General features: G+C 32.0%; 1 pseudogene; it reads left to right on the forward strand.

The window, feature by feature from the left end:
* Positions 1 to 5,703: 5,703 nt before the first annotated feature.
* LOC148583290 (uncharacterized) lies at positions 5,704 to 9,378 on the forward strand (annotated as a pseudogene).
* The last annotated feature ends 903 nt before the right edge of the window (positions 9,379 to 10,281 follow it).

Genomic DNA, 10,281 nt, shown 5'->3' on the forward strand with positions numbered 1-10,281 from the left:
AAAGTTTTGGAATTAAGGTAAAGTTGGAATTTTATAAAAAAAAGTCAGGGGTATAAATGCTATGTGATGTTTAAAATCTTACGGGGTCCAAATTAATTGCAATTGAAAGTTCAGTAGACTAAATTGAAAGATTTTGAAATTTGGAAGGAGTTTGTCAAATCGGATGGAAGTTCAGGGATCTTGAGTGAAGTTACCATTTTTTTTCTTCTTCTTCTTCTATTCAATAATGGGACAAGAGATTACAAGAAGATATATATAAAAAACCTCGCAATGTTCAAAAGATACTAAAGTAGTCCATCAAACTACCAAAGTGTGTCAAAAATGCAACATTTTTTTTAAAAAAATTTATCATACCCCTATTCTTTTAAAAACTAACCATTAAAAAAAAAAAAAAAAAAAACTAAATTATTATTATTATTTTTTTTAAAAAAAAGGAGCGAATAAATACAATTTTTTTTTTTTTGAATAAATAAAATATGAATCATTGTAGTTGACTTAAATTACAAATCGGTCGTGCGGTATAAAAAAAATATGAATAAATGCAAAATCAAACCATGTGGTTGGCTCAACTGGCAGCTACCCATTTCTTTTTCTTTTCTTTTTTTTCTTTTTCTTTATATATATAATTAATTTTTTAGTTTTTTTATTTTATTACTATATTAATTTTTTATTTTAGTTTTTAAAAGAATAAGGTTATTATAGTAATATAAAAAAGATGTGGTCTTTTTGACACACTTTGGTAATTTAATGAGCTACTTTAGCACATTTTGAACATTGTGAAGCTCTGTCGCGTAGTAAAAAAAAAAAAATAATATGTTTGATTGTGTGTGGAGATTAACCATGAATTCCCATCTGGATTTTATTTGTTCCGTCCGTTGGTTTGGTTGTTGTTGATTGCGTTTGGTTTATGTTTTGTGTTTCCACATATAATGCTCTTATAATAGATAATTGAAAGTAAGCAGGTCTTTCGATTGTACTAGCAATCTGCCTCATGGAAAAATATTGGTGTCATGCAATTGCTAAAAGACTTCAATAAAAAAGAAAGAAAGAAAGAAAGATTGCTTATTTAAAACCAAGGAAAAAGTTATTTTTGGATGGCTAAGGATAAACTCCTGTATTATTGATTTAACAATCATATGTCACCGATGAAGAGATTATTGATCTTGTAATAGGTAGTAAAGTGAGCGTGGGTGAATTGTTGGTAGGGGTGCAAAGGCGGTTACGGTTAGCGGTTAGTGGCAATAACCGCTAACCGTAACCGCTAACCGCCTAACGGTTAGCGGTTAACGGTTATCCGCCGGTTAGCGGTTAGCGAAATAGATAACCGCCCGCTAACCGCTTTTTTTTTGGGCTTTAAGGGCTTTCTTTAGGGCTTTTTTTAGGGCTTTTTTTTACCCTCATTTTTTTTTTCCTTGTATTTTTAATATCTTCTAAATCCTGAATTCCTAAAGTATCTAATAATGCTTTAATTAAATTGTAGACTTGTAGTTATAAGTAATATATTTTTTAATTCAATTGAATCAATTGTGATTATCATTGTACATGAATCATATGATTAACTTGTAGACTTATGACTTATGAGTTATGTCATATTATATATGCATTATTTACTATTATATAATCATATGATTTAATGATCAAGTCATCATGTGATATAATCATATCAATTATAGTGATAATATATAAATTACTAAAATTATAATGATAATACATTAATACTTAAATTGTGTTTATAAGTAACACATTGGTCATTATTTAATCTAATGTCAATTACTTAATTTGATATTATACGAATCATATCATCATTGTACATTAATAATATGATTCACTTGAAGTCTTGAATAAAATATTTGAATTGTCATTGAATCATATGATTAAGTATTGATATTATACATTTATATTATTCATATACATATGTAGACTTATATGGACTTATAACATATATAGACTTATAAGTTTATAACATACATTGGAAATAAGTCTCTAGATATTTAATTATTGTATTAGTATGAATTGATATACTTATGAGTTATGTCATATTATATATGTATAATTTGTTATTATATAATCAAATGATTTAATGATCAATCTCATGTGATATAATCATATAAATTATAGTGATAATATATTAATACTTAAATTGTGATTTAATTATTTTTTTTTAAAAAAATTGTAATTTAATGATCAAGTGATTATATGATATAATCATATAAATTATAGTGATAATATATTAATACTCAAATTGCGATTTAATTATTTTTAAAAAAAATTGTGATTTAATGATCAAGTGATTATGTTATATGTATAAATATTTTTATAATTATAATTATAAAAATATATTATATAAAAAGGCGGTTAGCGGTTACGGTTAGTAGACTCAATAACCGCTAACCGCTAACCGCTAAGTGGTTATAGCGGTTAGGCGGTTAGCGGTTAATGCGGTTAGGCGGTTAAGCGGTTGGCGGTTATAGCGGTAGGCGGTTAGCGGTTATAGCGGTAGGCGGTTAGCGGTTAATGCGGTTAGGCGGTTAAGCGGTTGGCGGTTATAGCGGTTAGCGGTTAGCGGGTGGTTTTTAACCGCCCGCCTTTGCACCCCTAATTGTTGGTTGTTTCACGAGCAATCTTTGAATCTTCCAAATGGAAAATCTTTGCAGTTAGTACTAATTACTGCCGATTCATTATTTCATTTTCCTCAAACTTCAAAGATAACGATCTATAAGAATTATTTATTCGAATTGTTAACAATTTTAACAAATAACGTAAGAGATCCTATAGGGGACTTACCTGCCAATATGGGTGTCAATGCGGGCGGTTAAAAACTGCCCGCTAACCGCTAACCGTTATAACCGCCTAGCGATTAGCGGTTAGTGGTTATTGGGTCTACTAATCGTAACCGCTAACTGCTAACTGCTAACCGCATTTTTATATAATATATTTTTATAATTATAATTATAAAAATATTTATACATATAACATAATCACTTAAATCACAATTTTTTTTTAAAATAATTAAATCACAATTTGAGTATTAATATATTATCACTATAATTTATATGATTATATCATATAATCACTTGATCATTAAATCACAATTTTTTTAAAATATAATTAAATTACAATTTGAGTATTAATATATTATCACTATAATTGATATGATTCTATCACATGATGACTTGATCATTAAATCATATGATTATATAATAATAAATAATACATATATAATATGACATAACTCATAAGTCATAAGTCTACAAGTTAATCATATGATTCATGTACAATGACAATCACAATTGATTCAATTGAATTAAACAATATATTACTTATAACTACAAGTCTACAATTTAATTAAAGCATTATTAGATACTTTACGAATTTAGGATTTAGGAGTTTGAACATTACCATTTACCATTAGATATTAAGTTCAATTCAAAGAAAAAAGATTATAAGTAAATATGATAAGAATTTAAATAATTAATCATATGAATCATATGATATAATTTAATGAGGCTATATGATTATATAATATCAAATTAAGTAATTGACATTAGATTCAACAATGCGTTACTTATAATCACAATTGAAGTATTAATATATTTTTTGAACATTTTTTAGAAAAGGAAATTTAGCCATTTTTTGAAAGAAAAAAAAAACCATTTTTTGAACAATTTTGAAAATTTTAAACCATTTGTAACAATTTTTAAAAAATTGAATTATTGATAGTTAATAGTTTTATCCTTTAACCCTTTTTTTTTAAAAAAAAAAAAAATTATATAAAAGGCAAAACTACGTCGTTTTGCACCTGTATATATTCATCTCTTTCTTCCCAACCCTAAATCTCACGAAATCTCAAAATCACTCAAAGTTGCTGAGCAGCCTCTCTCAAGTCTCAAACTCTCAGTCTCTCACTGTGAGTCTGTGACACCGTCTCAACTCTCAACTCTCGTCTCTCAACTCTCTCAAACTCACTCGTTGCTCACGATCGGCTCAACGAAAATACTGGGTAGTTTCTTTCCCAAATTAGACAGCCAAGGTCAGTGATTTTGGGTTCATTTTCTTGGAGTTTTTCCCGAGCTACTTTGATTTTTGATTTCCTACTATTTTACAATTCTTTCCAATGATTTTGGGTCGTTTATTGTGTATTTGTTGATTATTGGGGTATGATCGGAATGAGTTTTGGATTATATTGTGTATGGCAGCCGTATGGGGTATTGGGGTTGATTTGGTTTATATATATATATATATAACTTCATTTAGTTTTCATTATTTATTAATTTATTCTAATTATTTATTCATTGATGTGACTCAACCTTCAAGTTCAAGTTCAAATGTTGCTTCATCTTTTGCCTAGAGGTTTGTTAGTAACGAAGGTTATTACTTTTTGAATTGTCATAGTATTTTAATTACAATACAATTATATTAAGCACGTTTTGATATGTGTACATGCTTGTGCCTTAATATTATTATGTTTAATATTATAACTTTTCTTCTTTTGATGTCCACAGGATTTGCTAGAAGACCAAATTAGAGGATTGATAAAGTTTTAATGTTGTATTTGTATCATTTAATGTTTTATTTGAACTTATTTTATATGCTTTGTATTGAACTTTTTTTTATATGTTGTGACAGTTGTTTGAATTTTGAACTTTTTTTTTTATGTTGTGTTGAATTTTTTTTTTTTTTTTTTTTTAAAAAAAAAAGTTTAACCAAGTAAATGTAAATTTTGGGTCAAATATTTTTTATTTTTCAATATGGGCTCTTTTTATAGCAATTGGGCCCAAGAAGATATTAAAAATACAAGAAAAAAATGAGGGTAAAAAAAAGCCTAAAAAGTCCTAAAGAAAGCCCAAAAAGCCCAATTTTAAAAAAGCGGTTAGCAGGCGGTTATCTATTTCGCTAACCGCTTAACGGTTAGCGGTTACAGTTAGTGAAATTTACTAACCGCTAAGGCGGTTACGGTTAGCGGTTATTGCCACTAACCGCTAACCGTAACCGCCTTTGCATCCCTACCTGCCAAAGTAAATTTTGGGTTGGCCGGTCACCTATCTGGACAGATGGGTTTTATTTGGAACCGGTCACATTACTTACTCGAATTGTTAGCAATTTGGGCAAGTAATTACTGTGAATTTCAATCTAGTTTGTTTTTGCTAAGCCACTTAAGAAATTAGCGCCATTTTTGAAGTTTGATATTAGACCTAACACTATACAATCCACGTGAAACTCAAAAAAAAAAAAAAAAAAAACTAGAAATTAGGTTTTGGAAAGAAGCAAAAAAGGTTCAAAATTAGTTGATCCCAAAAATGGACCCTTAAAAGGGTTATCAAACGGGATAAGGATCCGCAGTACATGATTTTACTTATTTATTTAAAAACAAACCATATTTTTCTTAGAAAATATTTTCCTACAAAGTACAAACACATGCAAATGGAATTTTTTTAAGGTTACACCAGGTTTAAGGTTGGAGGTAGGCCCAACTAACTTGTACATACATGATTCAAATTTCAAATGTAACCCATACCTAACTAACTATACAAATGAATACAGGCCCAGGCCCATGCCCAGGACCACGCCCAAGCCCAAGCCCAATTAACTACATTATTCAAAGAGAACGGTGCATGTGAAATGGGCTAAAAACTTCTGGCGATTTCAATTGATGATTTATCAACTGATCATGTATCCCGACATACATACGATCGTCTTCCTGAGATGTTTTCTCGTCGTTCTTACCAACTTGGTCTTCTGTGTGCCTTTGATTTTCGACGAGGTGCTTTGATTGTCGAAGAGGATGAAGATGAAAAGACGCATACGAAGTGGTTTTAGCATCACTATTCATGCGGTCGGTCCTGGCACTGGCGAGGTCTACCCTAAGAAAAAACTGCTCGCTTCGTTTTGGGAAGGCAAACTTCCCATGTTTGAGGGCTTTGCGACCCTAGGCTCCAACGTCTACAGTTTTGGTGGGCGGAATTTTCCAATCTGTCTATCCGACGTCTACAAATTGGACGTTACCACCCCATCCCTGTGGCAGCTGTTACCCTGTTTGTCCGATTTATGTTTTTTCTGGTCACCTAAGATATTTATTTGAACCGAATATTCGGCCTACCGCCCGGTGGGGTGAGGTTTTTGATACCGATAATGGACAATGGGAAGCCTTACCGGATCCCCATATGATTGGAGAGTTACAACCCTTGCTGCAGCTCTTGAGAATCCAAACAGGATTCTTGTGGGTTTCGGTGTTCCGGGTAAATACAAGACTGCAGTGTTTTGTACATATAATGTGCAGAATCGATCTTGGGAATTTCTTGAACCTGCTGAGCGCAAGATCCACCGTAACTACCCTATAGGGTCTCTTCAGAGGACGGTAAATGTAGATAAATACATTACACTGGGTCGCTCGTAAAGCTAATGAGATAATCTTGATTGCCTATAATTTAGACTTGGATATGTGGCTAGAAGGGCATCTTCAGGGTCTCGCAATTTTGTTGTTTGAAGATGATCATGAACTCAGTATCGAATTTCCTTTTCTTTTCCATTTAGAGAAGCAGAGGTTCTACCTCTTACAAACTTCATCGTGTCTTACACCCGACGGTCATCTTCCCATCGGATGCTGACATTTCTCATATGCCCGGGAAGAATAGATTGGACATATCGCTTGCGTGGGAGCAAATATATAAGGTGGATTGCCCCGGTGGGTTGTCAGATTGCCTGTTACTGTATGTTTCTTGTTTTCCCATTTGATTGGAAATATTGAAAATCTGTGTCAGATAAAGATTTGTGTGTATTACCACGGGTTAATAATGTCTTCTGTAAGTGCTAATGTGTGTTAAACCTGCAGGGGGAATTGCGAGGAGCAAATTAAGGCTTAATATATAGCTTATAGTCTATATTAGGTATTCTCTACTTGTTCCATTTTCTTATGCCTTCACTCTATTCAGTAGATCGGCACATTATATGTTTTCTTCTTTCTTTTTTCTTAGAACTGTTCTAGAGATGACTTGATTTGACGAGGATCGTAAAAGCATGCATGTTCAAAAAATATTGATACATTGTGTGGATTATTTATTGTAGAGTTATTTCTTGAGGCTCCCTTTTGAATTATTCCATATGGAAATGATTATCTACCGTGAAAGATATTTGCCTTTATAAATTAACACCATAAATACCTCTGCTTTTATTGTCAATCCTATTGGCTTATGCAGCACTACTTTCTGAAAATAATTGCAAGCATTTTATATTCTGTATGATTTAATTGTTGTTATCAATCTTTCTGTAATTAAATAGCATTACTCCAAGTCCTGTTCCTCTAAAGCATATGTGTATCCTGCTCAAATCCCTCAAACAATATCTGACACAAAGTCCACGTTATTTTTCAAGCCTAATGATGGATTTCCAACAAAAGATCGAAAGTGAATCTTGCATCAACTTGGAATTGGTGAATAGAAGTCACCTTAAGCCTAATGATAGTCTTCTCTGCACATAAGCTAATAAGTACCTTTCTTCTCAAAAGCAGAATTTCAACCATCCGACAATTGACTGAACCATCTCCAAGTTCATAAGGCCAAAGCTGTGTTCTAGAATTGTCCTTTGAGGTTTGCTTGCCCCCTTCCATGTTGTATAGGATCAAAAACACATGTGGTCAATTGAAGGAAGACTTAATTCCAATGAACCTTGTGCTAAGAATTTTCGTCGGCTATTATTTTCAATCTTTCTCGAATGAAATTTTAGGGAAGTCCTTAGCTAGAGGAAGGATTGTAGATCTCTATTACTATAATCAATTGATAGGTAGAAATTAGGGCTGGCAAAACAGGTACCTGACACGACTCGATTACGACCCGCGAGTACTCGTTACACGATTAGCCTATACATGAACACGATCCATTTAGCTAAACGGGTAATCGGGTTTGACACGATTATGACACGAAAATAGTCGGATAACCCGACACGACCCATTTTATAATAACCAGGTCATATCAGGTAGACACGACCCGATCTCTTAACAGGTAACCCGACCCGGCCTGGCCCAATTTGCTAAAAACCCTAAACCCTAAATTTTTTTAAAAAAAAAAATTGTAATAATAATACATAAATACCAATACAATTGTTAGTAAAAACATTCACAAAATTAGCAATTTTCAACTCTATACATATTAGAATATTAGATAGTCCATTTCCATAATTCCATGTAATGCAATAATGATTTTAGTTTCTCTTTAAGGAGACTCCTTTGTTATGATGACCACACACACATATATGAAATGAATATGGAAAGCAATAAAGAAAAAGATAATAACAATAAAATAAAAAAAGCTAACAAAAACAAAATAATAAAGAAAAAATAAACAAAACTCAAAACTATATCATCATTAGATTAATTACAAATTAGGTTCCCATGTGCCATTATGCGGATGTTGTCCACTTGAAGTCTTGAAAGATCCATGATCCATCCCATGTAATCAAAGATATGAATTATGAAACACTATAAATATGCTCATTTTTTGACTTTTTTTTTTTTTAAAAAAAAAAACCGGGTCTAATGGGTACCTACCAGTCCCGAATAGTAACCGTGTCTGGCAGGTTGACTCGCCAGACACAAAATTAACCGAGTCTTAAACAGGTAGACCCGATTAACACTCGAACCCAATAAGGCCAAATCCAATACCTGTTTTTTCGTGTCATATTCGTGTCAGGTTCGCGAGTCGTGTCAAAATTGCCAGCTCTAGTAAAAACCCTTGTCAACAAAGCATGTGGACTGTGGATTTTTGGTGGCTTATATAGTCTTGCAAAAGGTGAGCATGTCTAAGTGTGGTCACCTTTTCTAAGCCCTTATGATGGATAAACTCTTAAGCATATAGTTCTTTCTCTAGTTGCTTCATTATGGTGTTAAAAATTTGAAGCTGTTGCAACAAAAACACCTACTAGCTTGGATGCCAAACAAGCTTGAATTGTAAATTTTTGCCGAAATGTTCGCGGACATGAAGTTTTAGTTCTATGCAAGATCCTTAGAATCTATAAAAAATGCGTGTGGACATAAAATTTAGCAAAATCTTTTAGAGTACAAGATGCTAAGAGGTTACCATTTATCATAAAGTTAACCTATGACCCTCTAAATGTTGTTATCGAGAATGATGTACCTCTAATAGGACCTATAGTGCTGCCATCATTTTTTTTTTTAAAATCTTAATAATGCTCTAACGATGCATTTGGAAGAGCTTATTTGATGTGCACATAAGAATGCCATTGCTGTTGGTCATGTTTTTAAGTGCTAATGGATGTTAAACTTGCAGGGGTAAAAGTAGATTTAGATGAAAAATCAAGCAAGAAGAAAGTGTGAGGAGCAAAGAGATTTACGACAATTGGTTGCTTTATGTTCGTATGCAAGATTGAGAAGATTGCAGCATTGTCTAATGCTGCCCAAGGAATATATATATAGGTTTGATACGGACACAACACAAACCCAACTCATGGTCAACTTCTCTTTTACGTGTAAAAAAAAATTGAATTTTAAACCAAACAAATTGTATTTTTTCCCAAATTTTCAGAATTCCAAAATCCTTTATTTCAATTTTTTTTTTTAGATGACACGTAGGAGAGAAGTTTGCCATAAGTTGAATTTGTGTTGTAACCTTAACATTTTCCACGCACACGCACACACGTATGTGTGTGTATATATATATATATATTTTTTCTTTTTCTTTTTGTGAATATTTTCGAGATCTTTATGTATATATAGAGGCATGTTACACATGAATATTTCTCATATATGTTTGAACTAAATTTTAAGGATGAAGGAAATCTTTTTGGGGACTAAAAAAATTAATTTAGAAGGTACACATAATAAAATATTGTAAGTGATGTGATGTGGATCTCCGTTAAAAAAAAAAAATGGAAGTACGAAGTGGGTATTTGGACTAACAATAGATATCACCTATGATATCTTTTGAAACTGAAGCGATCATTTGATAATGACCGTTATCACATATGCTAAAACGACATTTAACACTAAAAAAATCCAAAAGAGGGGTTTTTTTTTTTTTTTTTTTGTGGTAATTCAGAAGAGTGGTTTGAATTAGCAACAGTCAACAGATGAGAGCTTAAAGGTCCAAAAGTTGATCGGGTCTTTTCCCTTTGAGTGGATAAAAGATGTCAAGTGATGAGTGGGAGAAGTAAGAGTATTCTTAATTTATAAGAAAGAATTTTAGTACAAATTGGGCCCTAAATTGATTTTGGAATCTGATCTAAAACCAGCAACTTTCACCCTTTGTGAGGTTTTCCTAATAAAAATAGAAG

This window comes from Corylus avellana, chromosome 10, assembly GCF_965113065.1.
Source record: "Corylus avellana chromosome 10, dhCorAvel1.hap1.2, whole genome shotgun sequence".
Lineage (NCBI taxonomy): Eukaryota > Viridiplantae > Streptophyta > Magnoliopsida > Fagales > Betulaceae > Corylus > Corylus avellana.